Source organism: Typopeltis vanoorti, chromosome 15 (assembly GCF_054136105.1).
Source record: "Typopeltis vanoorti isolate ZY-2024b chromosome 15, IOZ_Tvanoo_1.0, whole genome shotgun sequence".
Classification (NCBI taxonomy): Eukaryota; Metazoa; Arthropoda; class Arachnida; order Uropygi; family Thelyphonidae; genus Typopeltis; species Typopeltis vanoorti.
This window is the reverse complement of record NC_143563.1, coordinates 97,797,826-97,822,231: the sequence shown is the minus strand read 5'-3', so window position 1 is coordinate 97,822,231 and position 24,406 is coordinate 97,797,826. Positions and strand designations below refer to the sequence as shown.

Below are 24,406 nucleotides of genomic sequence, written 5' to 3'. Positions count from 1 at the left end.
TTTTTTTTTTTTTTTTTTTTCATTTTCTTCTCGCATTCCAAAAATGATGACGTTTTGTCCAATATATTCAAATAACTTTTCGAGCTTTGCAGTAACCTGGATCCAAGAAAAGACAGCCAACGCTGGAGCATTATTAGAATCCTAGACAACAATATCAAAGAAGAGAACCAACAGAAAACAAACTATCATAAATGCTGGGAAACAAGCTATTACAGATCAATAAATTGAAAACACACTGGCAAAAACCTATTCAAACAACTCTAAACTTTATTATAACAGAGAGGACAAAGCCCGCAATAAACTCACAGGTAAAATACTAAACAAGCAAGAACATACCAAACTAATGATATCTTCTCCGAAGAATTTACACTAAGTGAACTAAATTCATCAATCGAGAAAACTGCACCTAATAAATATCCTGGTAATGATCTTATCTTTGGTCATATGGTCAAACACGTTGGCAAAAACATCAAAGAATAATTTCTGGACATTCTCAATACCTCTTGGCGAACGGGCAAACTTCCAAAAAAATGGAAAAAAATCAGTTATTGTACCCATCCTGAAACTTGACAAAAATGCTGCAGACTGTCAAAGCTATAGACCTATCGTATTGACTAGCATACTCTGTAAAATTATCTCTGTAAAAATACTCTAAAAGAATCATACACTCCAGGCTCATGCACTGGCTGACAAAAAATAAGAAAATTAACTACTACTAAACTGCCTATAGAGTCCGTCATTCGACAACAGGTCAATTATTCCAATTCTGCCAAACAATAATAGACTCATTTCAGGAAAAACCAACAAAAAAGACAACTGCCATATTCCTTTATATGACTGCTGCTTTCGATCGTGTTTGGATCAAAAAATTAATACAAACAATACATGATATTGGAATTAGAGGAAACGCTTTAATCTGGATTGCTGATTTCATTAGAGGAAGAAAGATCAAGGTTAAAATCAATGCAGCAATATCAAGAGAGCGGAAAACCTGGGCTGGTGTTCCCCAGGGCTCAGTACTCAGTCCCTTACTATTCCTTCTATATGTCAATAACATTCATCCCTATCTTACAGAAGATACCAAAGTAACTTGCTATGCAGATGATATAGCCATCTGGCACACTAATGCTAAAATAAAATAATCAGAGGAGATTCTAAACAAATCCATGAGAGGATTAGAAAAATGGTCAGATGAACTTAAGCTCAAAATCAACCCTTACAAAACAAAACTAAGCACCTTTAGTACAGACAGGAAAAACAGATATTCCTATAATCCCAAAGTCATGATCAACAACAAGCTAATTGAAAAAGTCACAAATCCAAAATACTTTGGTATTACGCTTGATCAGGAATTACATTTTACACAACGCATCTCTAAGACTTCCAACAGAGCTATAAAAAAATTAAATATACTGAAAAGGCTTTGTGGAACAAATTGGGGCGCAAAGCCAAAAATCCTCAAAACTACTTACGCTACACTAATAAGGCCAATAATGGAATATGCAGCACCTATCTGGTCACCTTTGGCCTCATCGGTAAAGGAAAAATTACACAAAATACAAGCAAAAGCATCCAAGATTATTATTGGTGAAGTCTCATCCACTAACAACATCAGAACCCAACAGGAATGTGGACTCGACTGCTGGAGGACAGACGAAAATTTGCCACCAAAAATTCATAAATTATAATTCAATATGATGGTCTTGATCAGCTAAATGCCACATAAACAAAGAACCTCTATTTTCTAGTCCTTTACCTCCAAATATCTCCATAAATCTGAACCTTACCAAACTCTGTACAAAAAAAGAATCAAAAGAAATGCTCAAAGAAAAAGGCCTAAATACTATCAACCTTTTTTCATCCTCCAAACAGGTTATTTGTTATACCGATGGATCGCCAGACACCAATATGATTAATGGAGGCGCTGGTGTTCTCCTTCTACTCCCGAAAAGTGATTCAATAAAAATTGGATCTGGGAGAATTGCTTCCAATTTTACCAGCAAACTTTACGCAATAAATAAAGCACTCGAAGCCTACTTAAAATTATCATCATCTCAACAATCTAAGGGAATGATAATTTACAGTGACTCAAGATCAGCTATGGAGGCAATCAAAAATGGCAATACCAAACTTACACAAGACACCCATGAACTCTTAAATCAGCTAAAGTGTTTAGGAAAAAGTTGCATTTTACAATGGATTCCTGCTCATGTAGGCATTGATTATAATGAAACAGCTGATAAATTAGCAAAAGAGGCCAGAGAACTCAACCAAGAAACTCACATGATAACTCTTGTTGATGCTAACGCACTAGCAAAAGCTAAACTAATTCCACTGAAATCAGTGATACAACATCAAATTCCCAAAACCAATGCTGACAGAAAGACCTTCATCACGATAGCAAGACTACGAACAGGACATTCTAGAGGAATGAAGATCAATACAGATGATACGAGAACATACAGAAACTGCAACATCTGCCCCAATACTGAATTGATACCCACTCACATCTTTGCCTGTTCACAATTACAGCAGCTTTGCAAGAAATAGATCCTAATCCTGAACAACAGCTCTATACAAACAAAATCATCGACATAGCCGAAGCAGTTCATGGATCACATGGAAACATCTAAGACTCTTCAAAGGACAAGACAACAACAACAACGCTTCATAAATGCCATGACTGGAAACTCCAAAAAGTTCTCAATGTTACTCATTCCATTGGCTAAACAAACGATTATATTTCAAGTTTTTCTCATATTCAATATCCCTCACATACTTTATCGAGAATTTAATTGTCTTATGTTCACAAGTTGGCCTGACATTACACCTACACATGGAAAGCGCCTTTCCTATTAATAGTGTAAGAGCGTGTCATCGGCCTGTGGATATTTCGAAGCTTGTTAGTGGTCTTATCTCGGATAAGAGACTGGAACCCAGAATACCATAAAATATATCGGTGTTAAAATGGAACGATTCCATGGTGTGATATCTTACTCGGATTGGCGTGGATTCAAATTCCGTAAACGAAGAATTTTTTTCTTCAAAACTTTTTTAAACTGAGGTCCAGTTCCCTAATGGCAGAATTGCCCATTGAAAATTCCATTAAAATTCTGCAAACAAGTAAATGATGTTAGAAGCAAGACAGCTGTTGTTAACCACAGTTCGGTAACATTTCATAATAGTAAACAAGTGGGTTTCTTTGTAATTAAATCCAATCGTTGGTAGGCCAAATTTACTTGGCTGTTGAATATTATTAACTTAAAAGCAAACTCATTTATCTACATCAACAAATCTGTAATTTGAAAACGTCTTATCCATTCTGCAATCTGACAATCGTATCCCCACCCTCAGGATTCATCTTCGAACAAGGTAATGAAACAATGAGAGATTCGTAACAATAAATGGCGCAGAATTCTTAAGCCAACTAACACTCGAGACCCTGCTGCTCAAAAAGCAACCCATCTGTGTAAAAGTACAGATTAATTTTTCTGTAGTTGCACCAATAATTTCAACCACTAGGAAACTATTCTTAAAAAACAACAACATCCTAAACGCCTCAAATCTTAAAATAATTCACAACTTCAGCGCCAACGACGGGAATTTTTTTTTTTTTTTTACCTAAGATAAAATATAACTCAGGAGCGTTTTTAAATCGACACCCTTTCGGTCTGGCGCGTAGGTCAATGCTCTACTTGCTCATCCCTAGGATCGACCACGTTCAGTTATTCATGCAGTATCAAGTCGACCAACGTTATCGCGTAGACAGACTCGGTTGTTGAGCCTTACGTTCTGGCTCTTCCTTGACATCTTACTTTTATATTTCCAATTATAACTAAATAATCAATCCCAAAATAACTACGAGGAAACTTATAAAGCCCACCCGTTTATCAAAGCGTTTTTAACATCCGTTGTATCGTTGTAAAATTCGTTGCTCCTCCACCCGTGGGTGTTAATATACCCTAATTATCCCACATCGCCTCTCCTCTTCCTCCTCCTCCCAGACATTCACAAGTGTCTGCACTTAGATTAACCTAAGTCTCTTTTTTTTTTCTTTTTTTTTTTGTCTCCTTTCACTTACACCTACTCACGACATCAATTCTCGTCTGCCCCCTTTACACTCACCCCCCCCCAACCGACTGTCTCTCTGTTGCTTTCTCCAAATAAGCACATTAAGCGAGGAGTCGAAACCTTTTACTTCTAAACTGCAATAAATCTTTTAGCCTCGTTTTCTTCCGCTGCCGTTCTCCGACGACAGATGTATTGACCGATTCCGTAGTAATGAGTGTCGTACGCGGTTGCCGACAATGTAGTAGACGTCAGTTTGCGACGATGAAATGTTGTAGCGCGGTGGTTTTAAAATTAGCAAAACAAAGGCAAGTTTGGAATGAACTCTGTTTTACCCATGCTGACGCCTCTGGCAGTACAGATAATTGAAGGAAGAATAATGACATCGTTCAATTGATTTGTCCATCATGGTCCATTATTCACCGCTATCGAGACACACGAAAGATGGTTTCTTGAAAGCTATTGAAATTCTCAGCTTCTCTAAGCAATGCATTTAAGAATGGTTGAGACATACGAAGTCAGAATGATAAAAGGAAGAATTCCGCGATTGAAGACCGTTTAATGGATCACAATTAAACCAGATTAATTTCGTTCAATTCACATTATTAATTGGTTTCTTTATTTCATTTCTTTCCCTATAAAAATAATACAGCTTTGTAAGATTTATAAAAACAAGTTCAACAAATCACCCTTCCCCATTTTCATTCTTGAGTTCGCCAAGTTGGACTTTGAATAACTCAATAACTTTGAATACAATTAGTTACGTATTTTAGAATATTAAATCTGTGACAAAATTTTTAGCTAAGAGTAAGAACGTCTAGAGATGGGTTTGAACTAAAAAAAATTAGTATAATTGACGGGAAGTCTTTTAAATATTGAAATCCCCACCGCTCCTTCAAGTTGTGTTTAAGGAACGCTTATAGTATTAAAAACATGGTATTATAACAATATTTTATCCGATTTTGTAGAAAGAACCAATCACACGAACTGCAAGAACACTTCTCATCAATGAATGTCCAGAAACGTACAGTTATTCGGAGTTTATTGGATTCTCTTCATCGAAATACATTTCTCTTCCCATTCCCGTCTCAAAGATATTCCCCAGCATTGCAAAGAAAATAAATCACATACTCCTTTTCAAAACAAGTAACCGACAGATAAATTAACAAGGCCAGCAATTCACAGATGACTAATATTAATTGTGAATGATGTTTGAGCACCTCCATTCACACTTTATGTTAGCTGTTGGTTCGTGCTTTGATTTATGACGTAACCGACACAATGGGATAAATATGGAGCAATTTAACTGGCATGGAAGAATATTGGAAAAGCATTTCGCTAACATGTACTTATCAGAAAGTGCGCTCAATCGCTTATGTTGGGGCTTCTGTGACAAATCTGTGCTTTTTCACAGATGTCTGTGGTGAAGTGTTATCGTACACAAAAAAGTAATGGACTTTGCTACTGAAGTAAATAGCCGGCTCCTCAGTGGCGTGGTTGTTAAAAACCATTGTGCTATTGTTGACTAGGCGCGAGTTTGGTGTTGTTTGTTACCAGATTATTGTGTGAATCTAAACAAGCTTAGATATTAAATGGTGACTTAAATGACAAAAGTACACGATTTTCTTAGTATATACTCAATTTTTCTTTTAAAGTTGAATGTGCCTTTTCCATTTTTTATATCGATTTACTCATATGAATCTCATCCATTCCATGATTCAAATCCCAGCCACTTCAAATAAGCAAGGTGGTTGGTGGTCTCACACCCCTAATAAAGTTCATCTCTCGCCTAGACATTCACAAACCTCTCTGACGATCTTCAACTGAGGGCCAATTAGAAATTATCTTCAATTTCTGTTTTATTTTATTTTTTGTTTTCTTCTTACTTATAGTATTGTGTTTATGCTCAAGTAGGTTTTTATTTTAAGTTTCAAAAATATGAAATAAAAGACAAACCATCTTTTCCATTATTTCTATGCTATTGGCTACTTCCTTCCAATTATCATATATATAACAATTTTTGACAACCGAAGATTACTGCGCCACGAATGTGTGTCCAGTGGTCAAACAATTATTCACATTTTCCAGTAACCTTGACTACTGGATTGTTCCTCCAGAAAATCTCAGGTCAGTTCAACGCACTACTGCTACGATATTTATATATTCCGAGCAGGGTCGCTTGCCGCGATTTCGTGCACCCTGTTGCAACTACAATGATGAAAAGGACATTCGTCTGAGAACTGCACTGCTCTCCAGAACTAACACAAAGGTGATCAATCATTTGCTGACCCCAGTAGATTCGTTCCACTACATTTCCTTCATTCTGCAAAGATCTTCTCCCGCTACAATGCTCATGGAGATCTAGCTTTTGAGGTGTCCGACGACCTCTTTGATGCACCCCAACGTCCTCTTGCCTCTTCTGTACTGAGAGGTTTAACCAACCTGTGGCTATAAATGTTGTCTGCTAACAACAGTATTAAGCTACTGACAGTGTAACAATGTTGAATATTATTACGTCAGTGATATTAGCAATGTATGACGTAATAATAGTTGTCTTGCAGCTGCAATATATTTCAGCTGAATAATAATATATGACGGAAGGAAGAAGTGCTTAATGCTGTCTGCTTACAGATTACAAAAAAAAAAAAAAAAAAAACCTACTAATTTTCATAATTATTTCGTATATGTTACAATGTATATGTAGATAATCAAAATGCATATATAGATACAATTTTAATGTTTTTATAATGAAATCACGGCACCCCCCCCCCGCCCCAAATAACTTTCCGCTTACTATCATAACAGTTTTGTTTGTTTGATGAAACCTTTTAAGCGGTCGCATTCAATCCCCATCGTGGTTGACTGTGGCCACTCCCTCCTGTTGGAAATCCGAACCTTCGGCAACGGCCTAACCCTGGTCATCTGTTATCCGACCCAATGAACGCTTATTCCGCGTTCATGGACGATTTCCGTCGCCTGGATGACGTGACCCTTAACGAGCGCCAGGAGATCTGACGAGAAATCATCTCACTCCCTAAGGAGACACGAACGACCGAACACGGCCGCACGTTTACGGGGAGGGCCAACCGGCTGCAGACACGTGACCGAAGCGTTCCAATCCATGAGTCAGTTAATTTTGCTGTCACCGCTAGCTGTCAGAGACCGCAAGGCCAAATGTTCATAGGAAATAATTAAAAGAAAATTAAAAACGAAGGTAGATAGCCTTTAATAGAATAATGGTTGGCTCAAACTACCGTACCGAAGCGTGAATTAATTGGGTGCACACGAAGGAATTCAAAAATTGTCGAACCAATAAAAATCACCGAAGACTGGAATGTGAAATCTGAAAATGAACTTAATTATAATTCCCAAATAATTCAATTAAAAAAAAAAAAAAACGAATATAAAAACTAATTTTCCTTATCTAGTAGAAGAAAAACTCGACTTAAGATTTAATGGAGTAATTATTTTTTTAAAAAAAATATGTTTTTAAATTCAGTGTCACTATTCTAATCATTTTCTTTTCAATTGAGAAACGGATGGGATGAAAAATGATCAACGAACATATGGATACGGTGAATGATGCAACATAGAGGAACTTCACATACCCAACAATGAGCTATTGATCGAACGGGTGAAGTATTGGAGTCACAAGAGTGCAGAGTAGCACGCAGTCTGCTTCGTCAACATCTTCAGAGAGACAGTGGTTGTTGATTGTAGTTGTTGACTGTGACATGGATGTATATTAGTCAAATAGGAGTTCAGTTTATTTCACTTTCGTATCTCTTTATACCTTAATGAAGTAGTTTCAATACTCAACATGGTTGTATACCTTAATGAAGTAGTTTCAATACTCTACGTAACAAAAACAGAGAGAGAGAGAGAGAGAATTAATTTTATAGAGGATAATCTAGACACAGGAAGAATTGATATCAGATCTTCCTGTATCGTTCTAACGAAAGGTATAATTTTCTTGTCCTTGATAAACTATATTTGAGGAAACTTTCCTCCAGAGCCATGTCACCGCGTTATATGGTGTTATAACGACATCATATTACCAACATTTGTAAGTATCTCCCATTAAATTTTTACATTTAGATCACCTGACCTACAAAAAAGTGGAATTTAGAGTAAAATCATTCAAAACATTTGCCGCGAATATTTTTTAATAAATAAATAATGTACCAATATTTCCACTAGGATGTGAAAATATTGGTACAAAGATTTTGCAAACCTTAGCAAAAGAAAATAAACTTGTTGAATAGATATTTTTAAGATAATCAGATAAATTAGCATGTAAAGAATGTAATAAAGGATGTTTATTGTTCAAATTAAATAATGAGATAAGAAAAATAAACAAAAAATAAAGTGGAATAGTCAAAATAATTAGAACATGATGAAGAAGCTAAGAAGTAATTTAAATCCAAAAGAAATAAAAATAAATGAAAGTATAAAATTAACAAGCATCAGATTAGATAAACGTAAAATCTGTTTACGTGATACGTACGTACAGGTGCGCACATACAAATTAAGTACTGCTATTATTAGGTGGCTCCTTCAAGAAGTCCAAAGACTCACTGCGGGAGGGCACTCTAACTTCACACCATCTACACTATTTAATTCTCCCTCTACGCACTCAAAGCCACTATCCACCATCTAAACTGTACCATTTACAGTTTCAGTAATAGTATATTTGTCTGTAAAAGTGGCGCACTCAGGATTTAATCTTGGAGGGGACCGAGCACTCAAGATTTAATCTTGGGGGGGGGGGGAGTTGAGTAGACGATTTGAGAATACACACCACGCATTGCATGCGAGCTATGAGTGAGCATCTGCATTGATCGCCAATACATGATACCCGTGATCTCCTCTGGCCCGGCTCGGTCAAACGAAGTAGCGCCCGAGCATTACTTCGTTCGCCTTGCGTTCACAGCGGCCAGGATTCCCGAGAGCTATAGGGTCATCTTATGTGACCGCTAATTCATAAGTAGCAGAGAAATAGAAGACACGATACGACACAATATAAATTAAAAAAAAAAAAAAAAAGAATTTTAATTAGGAAAAGATTTTTGGAAATTTTTCTAGTATTTTTTTTCTTTTTTGGGGGGAGGGGGGGGGGGGCAGGTCCCCTTGACCCCCACCCTGGGTCAAGGGGAACTGCGTGTGTACTCGAGCCGATTTGCTTGTGGGATGAAAAATACAAGTGTCCGAAAAAAAAAAAAAAAAAAAAAACGTGCTACTTTTCTCTCACCTTCAGTTTGATATATACAGGGTGTTCGGGATAAATTTGACAGTTTCGTAAGGAAAAAGAAAATCTTCTTTGTATCTATTAAATTTAATGAATTGACAAAAAAACATTACAGGCAGAGTTAATTACAATACTATCAACAAGATTTACTCAAAATAACCACCATTAGCATCGATCACAGCTTCAATTCTGCTTCGGAACCTCGAACAAGCTGATGCTACAGTCTCCCTGGGAAGGGCCGCAAAAACTGTTTTAATTTTATCCATTAACTGGGCTTTTGTATTACTGGAAGTGCGATTGGTGTCTTTTTCAACTGCGCCCCATACAAAATAATCCATGGTGTTAAGGTCTGGGGAGTTTGGAGGCCAAACATTTGGACTGGTGAAGTCGTAGAAATTTTCAGACAACCATTTTTGACTTTTCCCAGAGGTGTGGCAAGGGGCCGAATCCTGCTGCCATACATACGGCCTACCATTGGCTACCCTTGTTATCCAGGGCTTGACTACAGTTAGCAACTCCACGAACAAAGCCCGAATTCCAATGCCAGGGTTCTTCAACACCTGTTCCTGCAGATTTGCGAGGAATTCTGCTGTACGAACGCATTCAGATCGTCTGCTAGGGATCTTTCTTCTTGCTACATCCTCGTAGTCACCATTGCAAGTCTCTAGTTCATGCCTGATTGTTTTTACTGTATTCAGGGAGCATTGGGCAGCAGTCGTAATATCCTTATTTTGATGGCGGGCACGAATCATCATGATACAAGTTATTCTCTTCCATGATTCAGGTGGGTTCCAGCTATCCATCCTTTCTGACATCTTGTATATGAATGAAGAAGGGTCCAAACTTTTAAATGAAGAGAAGTGTGTATTAATACATGTAACTTACGGAAAAATATAATTAATTATAAATATGTCAAATTTATCCCGAACACCCTGTCTATATATATATATAAATATTCCTTTCGTCATAAGGAATAGCTCTATTTTATTTAACTTAATGGGGGAGGGGGGGGTATAGAAGTAAAGATGTCAAAATTCGGAATAAAATTTTTTAAAATGAAAAATTGAGATTTTATTTTAAATAAAAAATAAGAATAAGGATGAAATATGACTGAACAATTTAGTAAGATAAAATATTTAGGAACAGAACTACGTCATTGCACTAAACGAAATACAAAAACAAGCAGTGAAGGCTAGTAGCATATCTGGATATTAAACAAAAAAAAATAGTTATGAGAATGAAAAGATTAGAAAAATCTGTAAAAATACGAATAATTAATTATTTGAATTGGAAGGAAGAATGGAAAAATCATAAAGTGTAACTTTTAGTTCAATAGCGAAATTTCAGTTGTTTACTGTGCAACAGAAAAATGCAGAGCTAAACAAAAGTTGTATATATATATATATATATCAGCTTTAATATTTTGCTGAATTTACACTTGTTCTTAGAATTTATTTATTTCTCTATGTTCATAATATGTTTATTTCTTAAAGAAGCCAAGATAATATTCGTGGAAATATGTTAAGCCTCGTTAAAGAAGGAAAATTTATTACCTTATTACAACCAAAATAATTCGAAACACCTGGAACTAATTTAGTCTCAACTTTCGCAATGTGTTTAAGAGCAGTGTTGCTATTTCCCGCTACGGTTTTAAAAATAAATAAAACAGCCAGGTGTCCAGGAAGAAACAGAACATTTATTTTTTTGAACAGGAAGCCTTGCGTAATGTTTTGTGAAAACATGCTGAACTTTGTAGCTTCTCTAAATAGCAACAGTTTGTTTATTCTAAGTTAGAGCAACATATTTTACTGTTTTTTTTTCTTTATTTTGTACCAACATGTAAAACCGGAAGTATACACAAGCACAGAATAATGTAAAACACAGATTACAAAATTAGTACAGTTAACGAAAAAACGAAATACATTGTAAATAAAATTAGTTTGTTTGTAATTCTGTTAAGTTTAAAAATAACTTGCTTAGGTGATAAATGTAGAATATTATAGATCCTGCTATATTTTATAGCTGAATATTAAAAATTTTAAAACAATTTTGGTTTCATATTTTAGTAATGTATCCGGTTATTTAGGTACAGTATTACAAATCTGGTGTTGAGATTATATTTACGTACTTTCATGGTAATTCAAGATTTCGTATATTCATTTTGAAAATATTAGCGAACTCGGATTTTTTTTATTTTATTATTTTTTTTTTTCACTGTTTATACGAAGCACTCAATTTAGCAGCAAGTTTCTGGCAAACTGAGTCTTTAGCGCTTAACTTCAAGCTGTGTTGTTAACTGCGTTACTAACTGACAGATATTAACAGTTCAGGTATCTTTTTTAAAATGAAAGTAATTTTTTAATTATGTTCATTAATTATGCAAATTTATTAAATTTCGAGATATTTACTTTCATTCACCTGTCTTTTATTCCGGAGAATGCTTGCTAATCATTCTTCAAAATTTATTAAACTAATTTATAAATTATCTTATTTTTAATTTTAAAACTTCATTTTTAAGATACTTTAAGTGATTTATTCGGATTTTCCAATTAAGAAAAAGGGAAAAAAAACTGAGTTTAAGTGTGCAATTTTCAGTGCGACTGTTTTTGAAGTAACAATGAAAAAGACACAAGATTAGCGATTCATTTGAACGCCTTTAGAACGCAGTCGCAAAGATAACGTGACATCAACTTGTGATTAGCAATTCCTTTTATATTGGCGCATTTTATCTGAAGGTGAGTTAGCCAGTCTCAAGCGGTGGTGGTAAAGTTTTTACTCCAGCAAACTCGGGTTTTCATCACACAATAAAAACCAGCACACACTCAACTAGACAACAACACACTGATCGCATGAAAAGATCAGATAAATAATAAATACAATAACAGTGATATTTGTAAACTGGCTGCTGTTTAATTTCAGAATGCGATTCCGTAACAATTTTTCTATTAAAATGTTCCATACAAAGAATAACAGTAATGTTTATTGCTAATAATCATTGATTGGGCATAGTTCTAATTCATTTTGTTGTTCCTGACTTATTTTGAATGTGTTAGTTTGGGAATGAGTTACTGGTGGGTGTTCAAAGGAAGGTTTATGTTGCTGCATTGAGATGGCTGTCACAAAGAGGCGGACTTGTTCGGAATCCCATGAGTACATTGTAAGGAGGGATGGACCTTAAAAAGAATGATGAAGGGTCTCTTTGATTTCGTACGGCTGACCTAAGTAACGAGAGACCTACTGGAATGCTGTTCAGACCGAGATGAGCTTAAAATGGCTGTCTAGTTACCTAGACAAATGATGTATGAGAAGGCCTTTAACCTACGTAATAGTAGGTTTTTTTTTTCTCAAGGGGAGGGGGGGTTGTACGCCGTTTTGTTTGTGTTGTGAATTAGCTAATGTATGTAATACAACTTAATTTGCATTCTCATAAGCCGGATTAAAGTAGTACTGGTGTTCCTCGTGAGTGAGACCATTGGCCGAAATGAGGGTTCGTTCACATGTTCTACCCATTGCTGTTTTACACCTTTTGGGTGGGTGTGTTTTAGTATTGAAGCAGGGGTCACATCTTTCATGTTGAGCAGGTTGTCAGACCAATATTCTTTTTTTTTTAAAGCAGATGAGGGAGTGAATCATTAAAAACCTTGATAGAATTTTAATATAAAATAACACAAAATTAAAAAAAAAAAAAAGGCAAAGTTTTGATAGAAGTCCAACAAATGATTACTCAGAATAAACGTGTTTGAAAGCCACCTAAACATAATTTAGGTTGGTAAATTGTAATTTAAGCTTAATGGTTGCAATTTGTGACAGGACCAATGAGTGGAGTCTAATAGATTGGACAACGTCCTTTCCCCCCCATGTGCACAAAAGGGGGGAAAGTCAACCAATTCGTTAATCATCCCGAAAATTTGATCCAGAGTCAGTCAATAAATGATATTCAGTTATTCTCTTCAGCTCGATATTCTTCGTGATATTTTACGTTTTTACGTGATATTTTACGTGATATTTAACGTAAGATGATCAAGGCATTCGTCAACAGTATCTTACACCGGGAGATGAAAATCATCTACTGTTTAAAGGCATCTGCAAATTTTCATGCCACAAATGGATTCGGACGAACAGCCAATAGAGGTCGGAAAGTGGAGGTGCTAATGAAGAATTAATTATTTTGTAATTAATGCAAAATTTTATGTTGCTATAAACTATAAAATGATTTTCAATGGTTTTATCACTTTTTATTCGCTTTCAGTGCAGCTAATTCGCACACTTGCATTCTGTGAAATATGAGGGATTTCAATGTAAAGAAAGTTAACGTTTTTTTTTAAATTATTATTGATTTAACTGCTATTTCCATCGTTCTCTCTAGCTATTCCCCCCCCCCTCTAATTATCAGAGTACAGAGTTTTCTCTATGAGAAAACTTTGGTAAACATGCATTTGAAGAGGAGATTCTTATTCAGGAAGGAATTTTGTTACTTAAAGAAGAATATGAAAAAAACGATGATTGTAATGCAGTGTTAGATTCTTAAAAACACATTATATTGACCTTTTCCAGAAACACATAGTAGCGAACAAATTAATCCGAACAAGCCGAATTTTCATCAAGTTTTTGGTTTGGTTTTTATTTCAGTTCACAATAGTTGGTTTTAGTTCAATATTTTGGTTGAGTGTTGCATGTTTTGACTTTTTCTACGATGTTTATTAACTGCGTTTTTAATAGTGTAAACAAGTTGACATTAATAGTGTTTAATTCAGTTTGTGTAGCTATCAAAAAGAAAGCGTTCAAAATGTATTCTTTCTCAGCACACATCCACGACTCAAAGACGAGTCGTTGATACGCCAGCGAGTGTGGTGTTGGTTTAGGTATTGTTAATGCGATATTAAAGAGGCTTAGGGAGAGAGAGGTAACTTTTCTTCTGACAGAAAAGGAAAACTACACTTACTCAAGATCGTTTACTAGTTAGGAAAGCAAAATTAATCCAAGATCGTCTGCTGTAGATTTAAATAGAGACTTGGCAGTTAGTAAGATTAATGTTTCTGACAAGACAGTCCATCGAAGATTGTTGGAAACAGGGAGGGTTGCCCACAGACCAAAAAAGAAACAACTGTTGACGAAGGCTATGCAGGAAAGGGGACTCCAGTGGGTAAAAATATGCAAAGATTGGACTGTTAAGAAGTGAAAGAAGGTCATATTCTCAGATGAGAGCTATTTCTTTGTCCAAGGAGATCGAATACCCTATGTTCGCAAATCAGTGGCTGAGAAGACTTCTCCCCTCCACCTCCAACAAACTTCTAAACAACACTCAGCTAAAAAGATGTTCTGGGGTTGTTTCACACATGACGGCCTAGAATCACTTGTGTCTATTGAGGGTATGATGAAAAGCGGCCAATAGATGAAACTATTGGAGAAAAGAGTGGTCCCATAGATTCAGAAAGGCAAAAAAACTCATCTTCCAACAGTATCTTGCTGCATGCCACACTTCAAAAAAAAAAAAAAAAATGAAAGAGTTCCTCAAAAATCACAACATCCAACTGCTTCGGAGGTCAGGTAACTCTCCTGACATTAACCCAATAGAAAATTTGTGGACCATAGTAAAAAGGAGACTTGGAAAATTATATTGATACAAAGGATAACTTAATACAATCCATTATAAATACAAGATTTTGAGATACAGAAATAAGAAAAATGGTTTCGTGTTTGTAGCGTCCATGGCTAAGAGAATTAATGAACTTATTAGGAACAGTGGAGCACATATTTTTGGGGGAATTCTTTAACCTTTTTTGAAGTGTGACATGGAGCAAGATCTTGTTGGAAGATGAATTCTTTGTCTTTCTGGATGTGTGGGACCACGCTTTTCTCCAACTTATTAGGAACAGAGGAGCACATATATTTTTTGAGGAACTCTTTGTTAATATGTTACTATGCTAATAATAACATACGTTATCTTTATTTACGCATAGCTGAAATATGAAGCAATGATATTAAAAAGTTCAAAAGCTGTACTATTAAAAATACTATTATTAGCAAAACTCGTTTGTTGGTTTATAACTTTTTTCTTATATTTTGCAACAATTATATTTAATATATAAATTTATATTTAATTTATAATTACTCTGCAAAATCAATGCGTAGATTGGATCATTTTTTATTTATTTATTAACTGATTGCAATGTTCTATGAGAGCTTACCATAATTGCAGCATTGATTTCAGTTCGAAATTGCAAGTTGCTTGCATATCTCTTTGATCAAATAATGTTGTTGCATCATACCATTATGATCAAGTATTATAAGACATTAAATTATGCCCTCGTCATTTGTTTATTTTGCGCATGCGTTACATATGTATGTAGGATGTAATCAGTTGGATCATCTGAAGGTGATGAAATGTTTGAAAGGAAAATCATACACTTATTTTTCTCCTCATTATTACATAAGAATGCCAATAACAGTTCATTGCTTGTTCTGACGTTGGATGGCATCGTGAGAACAAATCGGAACTGAAATTTCCCACAAATTCTAAACAACTTGTTAGACGAAACCTGTAAGTTTTTATGCACAAAAATGATCATGTAATGGATAATTTTATGTTACACAATTGCGATATGATAATGATCGTATCTTTAAACCGAGAAATTAATTGTAAAACATAAAATTAATTTTTATTTTTGTTTAAATGAAATACGCGAGTTCATAACATTGTTTAATGTAGGAAGGTTTATCATAGGAAAGTGTCCTCTCTCCACCTTACCCAAGAATTATATAAAGAATTATAGTAGATTGGATAACGTATTGGGTTTCCTTACTTATATTTGACTGTGTTTAGCAATGAATCCTTTAGGAGAGAGTAGAGCCAAAGGAATTTATTCATTGAGATTAAAATTTCTTGTAATAAGTCTACATTTGTTTACTTGAAGCAGATACATTCACAAAACAGTACAATTTGGAGAATTGTTGTTATCGGCCAGAGGACATACTCAGTCTACCATAGCGAGCATATCGTTATGGTATTCCTGAATGACGACAGGTTCATTCATAGCTCCACCCTGAAAACACTCATGGCTTCATTTAAAGGGAACCCACAGGACACCAGGGGTAAGAAAGAAGATGGTTAAGGAGGATTTCTGATAGGGGATACCCCTGCTAAATGTTCGGTCAGCTCATCATGGTTAAATTACCCAATCTACATAACTTACATCAGCTACTACATGCGTACTGGATTTTTTACCTGAATCCTGATGATACCCAACTAGCTAGAAACCGCCAGAAACTCCAAAGTATGCGAAATGACCTGAAACAATGATTGAATAATGGGATGTGATACCACTCATTATCACAATAATTGAATTCATAGGCGTTTTTGCAGTTTATTTATTGTCATTTGCAACATTGTATCGAATCATTTTGTCTAATTTTGTTGGTGGTTCGATCGAAACCAAAAATTCAGTATGACTCGACAAATTTTAGTAATAATCCAAAATACCTAATTTCGTTAAAATCTGTCCAACTAGAGAAGAGTTTTATATGCCTAAGCGGAAGCAAAAATGCAAGTGAAAATGCAGTCTACCTTTGGAATGTTATCGTTTAAGTAGTCAATACCAAGGCAACTCGTTCCGAAGATCGAAAAGTAAGTCATCATAATGCCATAAGGCATTATGATTATCAATTTCAAAAACTTCAAGTTTTCTTACTTGGATTGGAAAGACCCGAGTTTGAATCATATCTAGTAAGATTCGAACTCTGGTCTACTACCGGAAAAACTCATTTTTCCGGTAGTAGATTTTCCATCTGTTAAGTAGGCAAATAGGCCAGTGAAGAATAAATTCAAGATCCCTTCTCTTTAATTGTATAGATTTCCCAGTAGATACAACACTCGTAAGCATTGGCATTCTTCCAAATAAATATTTTAACGTACATTTAAATGATTACTGTAAACAATAAATACACTCGACCACTGATGCCTTTCAGTGTTGTGTGTGGGCAGTACACGTTGAGACCAAATGTTTACATGCAACCAAACATAAAGAGAACCGATTAATACATTTTGTCGTAAAATAGAAAAAAAAAATCAAAGATTTCTGAACTCATTATTTGGCAAGTATTTCTTCTTTCAGTACATACAGGGAAAAAGAATCAATTTCTATTGCACTTAGTTCGGGAAGACCTTATAAACAATGATTCATCGGTTGGTCGTTAGTTGCCATAGAGACAGACCATGTTGACTCGGTAACTAGCGTGTTCTGTTATACACTGTTACCGATAGGCAAGCAGCTTGCAGTATATATAAGATAGTTGTATTATCCAAAATTTATTAATGTGTGATAATTCGCCGATGTCACAACATGCGCAGCCAAAAAACTAAAGAAACGGAGATATTTATTGAATTATTATAAATTCATCTGTCCAGGATAACATTTCCAGACCACTCCCGTGTTCTATATACGGTGTCTATTCCGCCTCTAATAGTTATGCGGTTGAATATTGAAACTTACGGAGGGCGGGGTGTGAATGCAGTCACGCACTTACTATCAATGAGAAGCATGTAACTGTTGGGCGATATAATAAGAGGCTAGGGGCAAATTACTTTTGTGCGAGTGACTGTTGCTGGGAGACACTATTTAAATCATTCTGGGCGAAATGTCTCATTTAATAATATAAAGTGCGCAAATGTTTTAAATCGACAAAGCTGGTAAGAAATCAAAACCGCAAAGTAATTAGGAGACAAACTGAATATTAGGAAATAACCGGAAGTCGTCACCTTTGCAACAACCAACTAGTTACCATGACAAAGTAAAAAGTCAACAATGGTCATTTGGCTTCATTGTTATATTTTATTTCGTTGCATAATAGAACACCTGCGCAGTCGCAGATGGATAATAGAGAGCTGGACTACCAGCATACAATAGGCTTTTAAACTTTTACCATTAATATAACTGACTATGAGCATTTTCCAGATTTAGTTTTAATTAAAGATATCTACTCATATATCCTAGTATTCATTTACATACAGTAACAGATAGTATTCTAATTGATTATTATACTTGACAAGACACTATATTCTTGGTTTCATCTTATTTTTCTCTTCGTTATTAATTTGTTGTATTATATACATTCATGAATCAATGATAATGCACAAGGTTATCAGTGATATATTATATGAATAATAACGTGTGGGATGACATTAATATTAAGGTTTTTTTTTTTTTTTTTTTTTCCCTATTAGATACAGATTTCAGTTCATACTCTGTATCTTATGAGCACTGGCTCGAGGCACGTGCGTTAAAGTTATCCCGACGTTTAGTCAAGCACAGCATTCAATTTATTTGATGAAACAGCTTTCTCAGATGATTAAAAACAACAACAAAAAATTCTGTAAAATCACAAAATCCCATAATATTTTGAAAGGAAATATTGCAAACAAAATAATTGGAATTGTTTCATTTATATCGAAAAGTCTTCAAATATATTTGTTGTTCACGGTATCAAACTGTGAAATCAATTAAGCAGTTTGAACCGAGCCCTCGAATTTAATATTGGAAACGATGTATCTGACGTGTAGGTAATTGCTTATCCACCAAGGGATTTGCAGTTGGTTGAAAATGCATTAAAATCAGTTCATGGTTAGAAAATAAACTAAATAAAAAATTAAAATATTGCAACCGTAAACGAGCATTAATTTATTTCAGACATTTCTGTTTTTCTATTAGCTCTTAATAAATTTCTATACACAGATTAATGACTCTATTGTAAGTAATCATCTTGACCACAATTAGTCTGTCTGGAATATGCGAATCATTTAAATAATGATTGTGTTTTATAGGTCGTTATGGCAACACCTTAACAATATAGTAGTTGTTGATTTCGTAATCAAATATACGCATGGTTGACAATGAACAGTTACGTCACAATGAAATAAGCTCCATTAATGTTTCGATATGATCTTATTGTTGAAAATGAGGAATATACTGTACCCGAATGTTGGAATATTCCAAACAATGTTTTTTGGCATATAATAATAATAAAAACACCGTTATAATATTCACGAAAGGAGCTAAAGCCATTAATAGCGATAGTATTTCGAACTTTTTAACAATAACTTTTTTGTGTGCGTACAAAAACAACTCCATTTCTTCAATCACGAAAATAAAATCAATTTGTAATCGAGTGAGCAACGAATCTCTCTGTAAAAGTGAAAAATCACTTATTGTTTTGTCCTCACCAAGGCCACCATCCCACATTGTTCCGATAACATTTAACCCAGTGTATAGAACAAAGACCCGAGAGCACACTCACTTCAATTTAATTGTGTCATTTATCACGAAGTGCTCGAGACAATGTCTGAGTTCGCATGCACCACGGCGTTTGTGCTCACCCTCAACTGCTGTTAATGAAATGGAATATAGTCTTTCAGAAGTGCCAAACAAGTAGGTTACCATCCAAACAGAGCGTAACTTGGCATTTTGTGTATGCCTTCAGGCTATTATCTAATAGCAATTACACTTTTTGGTGGCCCAAATAGCTCAAACTTCTTATACTGGATAGTTTCGCCACTTTTTATTGTTGAGCGGAGAAAGGGGGGGGGGGGAGAGTGAACCAACCTAATTTTCTAAGAACAAAGCGTGTTGAATGGCGTTTAAGCAATAGGTAGTGTTGGTGTTACGAAACGATAAGTGTTTTGCGATTAGGGACTTCGAGATTCATTGTCGATTAAGGTGAAAGGTGAAACACGGAGAAATTAGCCAGCAGTCGACGAATAATGTGAACGACGTGTCTCTAGTTTCGCTGTCGAAAACATCAAGTGTATGAAAAACCTAATTTGGGTCTTTCGGTAGTTATTTCCTCCCTCCCCCCTTACCCTGTCTATTCCCCCCCTTCTACTTCAGGAAGATGCCGATAATTATTTCCGTTTAGGTTCCTAAATTAGAGCTGTCCGACTTCAGGTGACGGTGGAATGGGCGGATCGTAAGTTGGCAGTTCACTGGCGGGTCGGATTGCAGCTTACCAATCCACTCGCGAAGGGACTGTAAATGAGGCAATCTGCAATTCTATTCACCGCAAGTGAACAGAATTTAGATGATTTAGAGAACTTGTGGCTGTGCAACAATTGGAAGCATTTCGCATACGTAATAATTAAAACAATTTTTATAAAGTTGAACAATTTAATAATTATATTGTTTAGTTTTGTATAATTAAAATACTTTATATAATGAGAAAGAAAAGTGAGAAGAGATACCAAAATACGTGAAAAAATGGTCGGAATAACGATTTCAACTGAACACATAATTACGAACATACTGCAGAAGAAAGAACAGAAACACTTCAGTTTCTTATATTCTTAAATGATTATCTTCGAAACTCTTAAATCTACAGAGATAGTAAAATGAAATAAAAAATATATAAAAAAATTGCGATACAACCATAAAACAAGTGGATAAACTGGCCCAAAATGGGCAAGCAATGGATAAACTTCTCAAAATAGTAAAGAATGAATAGTACAAACTGCATAGTCCAGCTAAATGGAAATTCGATGGGGGTGGGTGGAAACCATTGTTACCTTTGTCAAGCCATGTATATCAACAGCAACATCAAAGAACTAAAAAGAAGGCAAAGAGAAGCTTGAATTTGCTAAAACTCATATGAACTCGTCTATATTTACGAAATCAAGATCCTTTGATAGGAAAGACCATCGTAAAAGACATCGAATGTCTTTTACGATGTCAAGAACCTGTACGAGGACTTTGTAACTATAGTAAGTAGGTAGATCTTTCATCTCGCAAAATCTCCGCCTACTGTTACTTATAACTGACTTATTGTAACTCCTTCCCCAAGGTGCGACTCATCCTTCATGGTTGTAATAATTTATATTATTTAGGCCCAATATTCAATCACATATACTGTCTAGGCATTCATTACACATTTATAATGATTTAAAAAACTGTATTATTATATACATGTTAAAGTGATATTGTAAAGCACTTAACTTTAAGTGTTTTAATATTTTAAAACACTCAAGAAGAGTGTTGACGATGAGATGAACCATGCTGTATTCCAAGAGCAAAAGATAGTGGAGAAATATCTCGGATTACAAACTAGAAAATATCAAAATTAGAGACAGATCATAAACTAGAGAAAGATTTATACTGGATAAAGTGGGAGTAATGCTATAAAGGAAGAGGAGGGGGGGGGGGGACAAGCGTGTTGAAAGTTTAAAGCATGACCCGCAAAATGGTTTTCTGAAAATAGAAAGTCCATGATGATCCACGGATGGCATTTATCGCAGAAACAAGCACAGAATGCCTGAAGCGAGAATCTTCTCTTCCGACTGCATCTTTTAATGTATGATTCTTCCAGATAATCTGCAGGCTTATTTTTGACATTAATCAGATTTGTGAAAGAGTGCAGAATTTATATCAGTGTTTATGATTTTAACTGCACGCATTGGTACTGATTTATTACAGTATTTACTCATTTTTAGATTTCTAAAGTTAGTTTAGCTTCGTTGATCTGTATGCATATTAATCCTGACCCATTTTTTGAAGTTCAGTATTTGGGATCTTCACTAAACGTTGTTGGCCGTGTCGGATTTCGTTATAACGAGATCCTTTTTATTGACGAAATAATTGCATATCAAAAAGTAAGAACTCATTTGGGCCGATGAATTTTAATGGCATTTGATGTTGAGGATCTCGACTAAAATCTCTCAAATGATCACAGTTTCGGTTTCCGTGTTGTCATCTTTAACATTTTTGTGCATTTGCTATCGTGACAGTTGAACGTAAAAAAAAAAAAAGTTTTTGGTAATATAAGTAGACATAATTTGGTTTTGCCGAATTTTTGCATTCAAATAGTCCTCTCGAAATGGGTTGGGTTGGTAATTTGGCATTACGGGCAGAAGGAACTAAAGCCTACGAGACAAGTGTGTGTGTGTGTGTGTGTGTGTGTGTGTGTGTGTGTGTGTGTGTGTGTGTGTGTTCTCCGATCGATTTGCCTGTTTTTTATGATGAAAAATCGTTTGAAAAACTTTTCAATCCTCCGAATGACACCAATTAACTCAAGACACTTTTAGCTGAAAAAGCCAATTGAAACAATTTGATTGCGAGTTAAATCCCAAATTTTGTTGTTGTTAATTTTAGGATATAAATTCCACCAAGACTGTACGGAATTATAATCAGTTCGAATCATTTTGATAATTTTTTATTAATAAGAATGCTTCAATTAAAACCAAAACTAAAAATGGAAATTAGGACGTATATAAATAAGATTTCCATATGAAAATCATATGCGTATATATTTGCTTTTCATGTATAATAAATGACGTCACTAAACAAGAATATTATTAAAAAATACTTTTTTTCTGATTGTCTTGAATCGTTACTAATTCCTTCCTCTCTTTTTTGCTATTGTTGTCCAAGTATTGTTTACAAATATTCATAAGTTATACCATGACAATAATAGAAAAAGCCAGTTAGATGTTGGTGATTGTTTTCAGGTGAAAGATGATTTTCATTGTCCGGTGTGAGACCCCTATCCCATTTATTGGCCTTAAGCAGCTTGAAAGATTTCATGTTCAGTCTATAGAGGAGGGTTTTGGAACTTTATACAAATAAATAAAAAGAATGTATTATAGGTTTAAAACCTTTCATGGGTAGGAGACATAAAAAAATTTCCCAAGCAATTTCTGCATCCGTGTGTTCACCTAACACAGTCAGATGGTTAAATATTAACAATATTTGCCAACTTGAGCATCTAGTCTAAAACCAATTTTCTATGCTTTTAACAGCGACATTTCATATTTCTTTTCAATTTATATTATCTTTTACACAAAAATTGCAAATCGCTTTTCTTATGTTCCTCTTTCCATGTATGTCGTTCTGCCTTAAAGGGGGGGGGGCTGAATTCTTTCTTTTTCAGCTTTGTGCAAATCACAGACAACAAATAAAACACAGCATGTTAAGTCAGTCCCTCGGATTTCGTTTGCTTCGGATAATGGGGACTACCCACTGTAACCGGATCCTTTATTTACAATGCATTGCCATGGCAGCAGGAGAATTAAAGAGGTCAAACATTCCCCTCCTTGTTAAAGGTGAGTGAAATATTTCAGACCTTTGGGCTGTCTTTCTCCAGGACTGTCTTAACTTAATTCTGATATTTCTCCTCAAGAAATAGCATTTCTTCCCGTCTCTATCTGGAAACTTAATGATGCATACATAAAGCATATTTGTGAGATTTTATTTGAATTTTGACGTCCGTTGATAATGTGTTATTGCCGTCAGTATCATAAAATAGCCTTGTTGAAACGGTGAAAAAATTGTTCAAAAATTACCCCCTTACATTAACTGTTTTACATTATTTAATTTATATAATACCTGCGATTATGAAAATTTTCACAGTTAACTTACCGATTTTCACATTATTAAGTGACAGAACATTTTTAATACCCAGACTGAAACCCCAGAATCACTTAATTTGTAGAAAAATAATCGGTCTGATTATTTATACAAAATTTCTCAGTTTGAAAATCTGAACACGTTTTATTCAAAAATCACTTCATAAAATTTAGCATAGAATCTCTTATTCGATCATTTTTCAATCACGCAATTTTGGTTATTAGAACACACTGTGCCTGTCCTTCGAAGAAATTAAAAAATGACGTAATGAGATAGATAACTACCTAGTTTTACGTAATCTTGAAAAGAAAAAAACATCTGAGTATTCCACTCCCTGTTTATAATAAAAATGAGGTATTCTGAAATATTTCAATTTTCTTTTGAATAACTAAACAACAACCCAAGGTGAGTTGGGGTGACAGATTTTTCCTTCTAGAAACTCGGATCATGCGTAAAAGAGACAAACCTGCCAGTGAACACGTAGTCGAACTCAATAGTCTCCTGGATTTGATCAACTGAACGTAATCCTAGAACAACACCTCCCCTCTCCGATAAAATGAATCAGTAGTTCTTTTGTTGGGGGTTCACGGAAATACCGTAATGCATCTTTGTAAAGATGACTGTTTTTCATTAAGGGGTGGTCACAGCATGCGCGGATCCGTTTCTGAAATAATCTAAAATTTTGTTTCCATTCCGGTGCTATTAA

General features: G+C 35.0%; 1 protein-coding gene and 1 long non-coding RNA gene across 5 annotated transcripts in view; one reads left to right on the top strand and one right to left on the bottom strand.

The window, feature by feature from the left end:
* Positions 1-24,406, top strand: part of LOC150099016 (uncharacterized) — a 255,067-nt gene that overhangs the window by 99,822 nt on the left and 130,839 nt on the right. The gene's annotated exons all lie outside the window — the stretch shown is intronic.
* Positions 1-24,406, bottom strand: part of LOC150099017 (homeobox protein Hox-A1-like) — a 50,117-nt gene that overhangs the window by 1,642 nt on the left and 24,069 nt on the right. Inside the window, exon 1 of one of the 2 annotated variants that reach the window (XR_016549507.1) lies at positions 10,870-10,954. The exons of the other annotated variant lie outside the window; for it this stretch is intronic. The gene's annotated coding sequence lies outside the window, so the exon portion shown is untranslated. Of the gene's footprint in view, positions 1-10,869; positions 10,955-24,406 lie in introns of those variants that run through there. 2 annotated transcript variants of the gene reach the window in all.